Source organism: Phoca vitulina, unplaced genomic scaffold (genome assembly GCF_004348235.1).
Source record: "Phoca vitulina isolate PV1807 unplaced genomic scaffold, GSC_HSeal_1.0 scaffold32, whole genome shotgun sequence".
In the NCBI taxonomy this organism is placed as follows: domain Eukaryota; kingdom Metazoa; phylum Chordata; class Mammalia; order Carnivora; family Phocidae; genus Phoca; species Phoca vitulina.
In genome coordinates, this window is record NW_022589735.1 from 5,042,879 (window position 1) to 5,050,181 (window position 7,303).

Genomic DNA, 7,303 nt, shown 5'->3' on the forward strand with positions numbered 1-7,303 from the left:
GGATCATGACCTGAACCAAAGGCAGACGCTTAACCTGCTGAGCCACCCAGGCGCCCCACAAATATATTAGTTTTATAAAAATTTCAAGAAGGGAAGTTTTAATCATTCCAAAAAACAAAATTCACTGGTCACGGGGAGGTGGTAGCCGAACCCCCACACGTCTAACACTCTCCAGAGCGTACTAATTCCTACCACGGCGTGGCAGAGATGTGGCACCCCCCGCACTCAGGGAGCTCACAGACAAGGCGGGGGGACCGAATACACAAAACCCTGAGAAAACGATTTAAAAATCCACGGGGACTCAGAGGCAGGCAGGATCTGGGTGTTCGACGGGGGCTTCACGGTGGAGGCTCCCTGGCTCTGAGAACTGAGAACGGAAGGACTTGGATGAATAGAGGATTAGGGGCATGCAAGGCAGCAGGCGCCTCAACAATAGGGCCCTGGCTGGGAACGAGCCTGGTCACGACAGGCCGGGGATCCAGAAAGGGCCTGGCACGCTGTGCTGCCCAGGGACCCTTCCTGAGCCCCGCCTGCCGCACCTCCCGTGCCTCAGAAGGTGGCACTGGGAAAGGAGAGTCTGCATAGCCGTCCGCACACCGCCTCCGCAAAGGACCGGTTTCGGTTTCCCTTCACAGCACCGGTTCTCTGGGGAATGATTCCCAGCCAGACTGCTCTCTGCCCCAGTGCTGAGCCAAAGGCGGGCCCTCCAAAGTCTGGGAGCCCCCCTCCCAGGGAGCACAGGCCTGTGAGCTCACCTCTGGGGGTCACAGAGCTGTGTTCACGCCCTGCCCAGCCCACCCCAGGTCGCTCCCACAGCCCCCACCTCGGGCTGAGCCAACCCACCCAGAAGCACCCAGACAGCCGCCATCTTGCCAGCTGGGATCTAAGCTGCTGAGGGCAGTGACCAGACCTGACTGGATTGCACTTCTCTCTGCCGTGCCAGGCCAGAGGGGTGCTCAGTGAGTGCATGACGCATCACTGTTGGTTCACAGAGCTGGTCTTTGCTGCAGAAGTCTCTGCCGTCCCGCCTTGGGGTCTGGCAGAGCGATAATACCACCAGGGTCTGGGAGCTAAGAGTTGGTATCTGGGGCTTATGAGACCAATCCACAATGTGAAGTTTTGAGAGACCAAAAGAAAATAGTGACCCATATTAATATTCTTAAGGGAGTATTTGAACAGAAGAGGACAGTTTGTGGATTGTTTTCTATGGGGGAAGGAAGAAACAGGACAGTCTGCAAGTTATTTTCATTAGACGCATAGGGGTTGGTCTATTTCCCATGATTTGTAAAGGAGGAAGAAGGAAGGAGGGTGGTTCTCCCACACGCACATCCTTAGTCAAAAACGGTGACACTTTATTTATTTCAAACCCAGGAATGCCTTGGTGAGGCTTCTGCTCCTAAATTACCCAGGAATAGCAAAGCTGGCTCTGAGGACAGACAGATCCTGCTGGTCCCTTCTGTCAGCCGTCAGATGGTCCATCCCTAACCAGGACGACAGGGACCTGCTTGGTGCAGCTCCTGTGAATGCTCAGGAGAATCATGCCCCTGGAGGTATTCACTGGGTCAGGCTCAGCCTATACTGATTCGTGCTCCTAAGAGGGTAGGCGAAGGATAGACAGTACGTTCCAGACAGACAAGTGAGGGTTCTTCCAACACAACTCCTCATTGATCCTGTCGAGCTCGATACCTAGCTACTGAGCAGCCATAGCTAGGTCCAAGACCTTGGGCACCAGGGCAGATACGGCTCCTCATGGACAAGTCTGGGACTTGGAGCTTACCTTCCAGAACCCACAGGAATGATGACACCTTCCTCCTTCCAGGGCAATCACTGCTACTCCTAAAATCCAAAGGGGCTGGCCCCCTACCCTAGTTTCAAAATCTTTGACTTTAAACGTCTTTGCTTTCTGCTCGAAGGAAATAAGGCTTCTCCACACTCATTCAACGAGTATGTAGGGAGTGCTTCTTAGGAGCTAGGCTGTGATCCACATGGTGAGTACAGAGCAGCGAACAAAACAGACAGAAATCTCTGCCCTCGGGGGGGCTTACATTTTAGTAGGGGAAGCAGAAGAAAAAGAGAGTCATTCAGGGATGCGCTGTAAGCTAAAGCCAGGGCAGGGCGGGCCAGGAGGGGAAGGGGCTATGTTAAACTGGGTGGTCAGCGAGGTTCCTTCTCAGCTCTGCCCGCTCAGCCTTTATCTTCTTGCTGAGATTGTGTTATTATGGTTCCCAAATGGCTGAGCTTCGAGTGAAGAGTTCATCTGTAATGGGATTATCTCTGGTCCTGTTTGCTTTCATTACAGTCCGACTCTCCGAGCATGAGAATCTAACCTTACCAAAAGCATATTTTGGTAATCTGATATAAACTAAATTTAAACTTTGACCTCCAACAATAAAAACGCTACTTTCTCCCTCTGAAGACCTGAAATTCAGATTAAGGGCCTGCCAGCTTCACTTTCCGGATTTCTCACTGACTCCTAATTAGATTCTAAGCATTCCTCAGAAGGGGCTGCGCACAGGCCCCCAGCCCATGGCAGACACCGGCCCACTGGCCTGGTTTCTGCTCATTCCTATCAGAAGTCAGATGTCTCTCCTCACACTCCCGCACCCTTCCCTCTGGCTTCCATTTCGGGGTATCACGGCAGAATACCAAGCTAGTGCTAAAAACTCACCATGAAATTGCTGCCTTAAGCCACATCGCAAATTTGTTCTGATTCCCGTTTTGCACAAACTGCTGTAATCCTGGTATGGGTCAAGGTTAAGTATGAGCTTACTCAAATCTGCCCCCACGTCGTGTTCTAATTCCTATAGGTTATCGTATTGAGAAATTAAGGCGAGCAAAATCCACGAGGGGGGCGTCTGCCACCAGGGCTCCTCCGGGCCACCAGTTTCTCAACAGTTTCTGCTTCTCAGGGCTTGGCATTCGTAGACTGTTCAGGTTTGCAAGACACAAAATTAAAACCTTGTTTTTTACTGTTTTTTTTTTTTTTTTAAAGAGAGACCTTAAGTAAGTTTCACAGTCTGGAGCAGAAAAAGCAACTAAACATTCAAATTCAGGGATGTCCCACATTAATAACCATTCACCGAGGAAGCATTTCCTGTTTATACATTGAACTAATGAGAATCCATCACCCCTGTCAAATATACTGAACACCAAATTCAAATGTCAAACCAAATGTAAGAGGTCACACATTTCCTTTGCTAACTAAAAGTGTAATTCATAAATATTATTGCTACCAAACTCTCCATCTACAACATTTGTTTAGAAATATGCACATGTAATATAAATTGTGATTAAGTTAAATGGGTATATTATTTCCTGTTTTAAGGGCTAACAGCAGCATGAATTATGCCTTACTGCAAAGAAGGCTCAAGTCACAAGCAGTCCTGCCTGACTACAGCCCCATATTTTACACCCCCAGATTGATTTTTGCACGTTCATTCATAAATACTTTACATTACCCAGCCTTGCTGATAACTTTCACTTCTGCTGCCTTATAAAACAGCTCTCACTATTGAAAAGGTCAGCTAAATGGACATAAACTTTGGGTCTAACTACATTTAAAAATAAAAGTGGGAAAACAAAAAAGATTTACGAAGCCAGGGTCTTCATTTACCTCTGGGAGAATACCAGAATCCAAATTAAACTGAAACTTTGCATCTGTGGCATGATTTAGTGAGATGGGAAACGTTACCACAGGAAGCAACAATGTTAGGGAGTAGAGAAACCAGCGTGGAAACAACCTTTCGTTCCATCTGTGTCCACAAATAAATTCAACGCATGTCCTTCGTCTTAAAAACATGTATACAGATTAATATTTATATTATTTTAGAAAAGCCGAATTGATTTTAGCCAGGAAAACAAGGGATGCAGAACAGACAGAAATAGCCTCTCCCCGAAGAACCAGATAGGGATGTCAGTCATGTCCCCCTCACACTCAAATGAAAGCATGAAAAAAGGCGAAGACCAGACTCAAAGCTGACCCTTACCAGTCATGCTCTGTCAGTTCAGGAAAGGAGTACAGTTTGACTCCCCAGTCAATGAAAACTATAACCGGCAACAACAACCAGGAAAAAAAAAAAAAAAGACAAGCAAGCAAAAAAGCCCTCCCTTCCCCAGCCTAGGTTGCGAGGGTTTTTTTTTTTTTCCCACAGGCAAGCTGGAGGGCTTAGCCCCAGATCTTGGCAGAGCCCCACTTCCATATCAGCAAGGCTGCTGGTCCTCATTCCCATGGGAACCAGGTCTCCCTGGCCACCCTGGTCTGAGGCATGTGGAGGAGAGAAGTGGCTGAGAGGCTCCTCAGAGGAGGTCTGAGTCATCCCTGTTTTCGAAACTCTTCCCAAGGAGAGCCAGCCTGACGCCATTGTGCCAGACAATTTTGCAATGAAACCAAGTCTTTGATGTCATGGACTGGGAGGGAGGGATAAACAGGGTTCCTCAAAGAGATAACCAAGATGACTGTCCAGCTTTTGAAATCTGGTGCAGAGCATTTCTTAAACCCCAGATTCGGAAACAGGTAATTAAGAGATCCCGATGAAGCTCCTATCTGTGGACACTCTGCACATTCACCAAGAGGCAGGCAGGAGCTACCTCTTCCCTGAAGTTTGCACTGAATGGGCAGATTGGGTTTCAGAATGAAAGTATGTAGCTCTCATTAAATATTTTAAACTGATAAGAACAGATACTACACTTGATCTTAGCCAAAAGGCCGAGAAGCGATCTCATTAAATATTTTAAATTAGGTTTCCAGTAGTTCAATCACAGCATTTTCCCATCATAATATAATGGTTATATCAATGGATTGTTTTAAAATATAGTACCTTCAAATCTGTTAACTGCAATTTCAGTGTAAAAAATGATTTTTTTTATCCCACATTTTAAAAAATTGGGGTATAATTTACATAAAGTGAAATGCTTAGGTCTTATGTGTTCTGTTCAATCAGTTGTGATGAATATATATAAAGACAGAACATTTCTCTCACCCAAAAAGTTCCCCACACCTCTTCTCAATTTTCCACCCCCAGAATCAACTACTAATATGAGTTCTATTACCATAAGTTAGCTTTCCCTATTTTAGAATTTCTCAAAAATGGACCACATAATATGCACATTTTTGTATCTTCATTCACTCATCACATTTTTGACATTCATCCATGATTTTGCGTGTGTTCGTTTCTGCAGCTCAGTATCTACTGTGTAACTAAACCTCTGTGTGTTTACCCATTCCCTCTTCACTGATGGACGGGTGGGCTATTTCACAGTTTCAGAATTTTATGAATAAGGCTGCAACGAACATTCTTATGCAAGAACTTTTGAAAAAACACATTTTATTTTCTCCAAGGAAAATACCCGAGAGTGGTACTGTGGGGCCATAGGGTCAATGTACCTTTAGCTTTTTAAGTAAGTACCCGTTTTCCGAAGTGGTTATACCATTTCACACTCCCACCAGCAATGCATGAGAGTTCCAGTTCCTTCACATCCCCTCCCACAATTCACCTCAACCCCTCTGGTGGATATAACTTCTGGTGGTGAACTCTAGTGAATAACTCACCATAATTTTCATTTGCATTTCCCTGATGCCTAATGATGTCAAACACTTTTTCATGTGTTACTGGCCATTTGTGTATCTTCTTCAGGGAAATTTGGATCCAAATAATTTTGCCCATTTTTAATTGGATTGTGTGTTTTTTTATTACTGAGCTATAGGAGCGTTTATATATTGTGGATCCAACACTTCTGTCAAACTTATGGGTTAGCAATAGGTTAGCATATATGTTAACCTATATGTTTTCTTAACTGTCTTTTGATAAGCACAGATTTTTAATTTTGATATAATTCAATTTATCAAGTTTTATTTCCATGGCCCATGGTTTCTGTGACATCTCCAAGGAATCTTTCCCTATGTAGCCCAAGGTTGCAAAAATATTCTCCTATGTTTTTTCTAGTAATACTATTGCTTTAGCTTTTATGCTTAGGTCATTGACCCATATTGAATCAATTTGTATATATAAAAAGTAGAAGCCAAGATTCTTTTTTTTCTAATGGATGTCCAATTGTTTCCATACCATTTGTTGAAGAGATTTGCTTTCCCAATTGAATTTTCTTGACATTTTAGGACCAAAATTCACTGGACCATATATCTGTGGATTTATATATAGATTCTATTCTGTTCCTTTTTTCTCTTTATCCATCCTTTCATCAATACCACACTGTCTTGATTACTGCAGCTACGGAGTCGGTCTTCTAAGGTAGGATAAGTATTCCAAATTTGTTCTATTTTTTTCAATATTGTTTTGGTTATTCTAGGCCTTTGGTTATTCTAGGACTTTTGCCTTTTCTAGCTGAAAAGCTTTGCCTTTCCATATAAATTTTAAAATCATTTTGTTAAAGAAAAAAATTTGCTAAGCTTTCTATTGGGATTGATGAATTTAGGAAAATTGACACTGTAATAATATTGAGTCTTCCAATCCATAAACATGGTATGTCTCTTTATTATTTAGACATTCTTAAATTTCTTTGGCAACGCTTCATAGTTTAAGTCTTAAGCATCTTTCCTTAAACTTATCCCTAAGTATTTGATTTTTTATGCTATAATAAATATTATTTTTAAATTTTCATTGTTAATTGATCATTGCTAGGATATGGAATAACTTGGTTATATCTAGTATTGTACATAAATTATTAATTCTACTCATTTTTAAAATATTTTAGAGTTTTGTACAAAATCATGTCACACAGTGAAGACAATTTTGCTTCTCCCTTTCCAATCTAAATATTCTTCATTTCTTTTTCTTATATATTATTGCCTTATCTAAGACTTCCAGTAAAATGCTCAATGGAAGTTTTGAGAGCAACATCTTCACTTTGTCTCCAGTCTCTGGAAGAAAGCATTCAGTCACCAATATGTTAGCTGTAGGTTTTTTGTAGATACTATTTGTGAGGTTGAGAAAGCTCCCTTCTGTTCCTAGTTTGCTGAGTTTTTACCATGAATAGATGTTGAAATGTGTCCACTGCTTTTTCTTCATCTACAGAAATCTCTTTCCCTTAGTTAATTACATTGATGAATATATATTGACAAAGTATATTGATTGGTTTTTAAATATTATATCAACTTTTCATTCCTAGAATAAACTCTACTTTACCCTCTCCTATGTATTATTGATTTTATTTGCTAATATTTTCTTAAGGATTTTTATACCTATGTTAATGAGGAATTTTGACCTGTAATTTTCTTTTCTTATACTATCCTCCTCTGGTTTAGGTATCAAAGTAATGCTGGACTCACAAAAAGTGGGGAAGTATTCCC

At 42.4% G+C, this 7,303-nt stretch overlaps 1 pseudogene; it reads right to left on the reverse strand.

Moving 5' to 3' along the window:
- Positions 1–4,618: 4,618 nt before the first annotated feature.
- LOC116645352 lies at positions 4,619–4,717 on the reverse strand (annotated as a pseudogene).
- Positions 4,718–7,303: the final 2,586 nt, after the last annotated feature.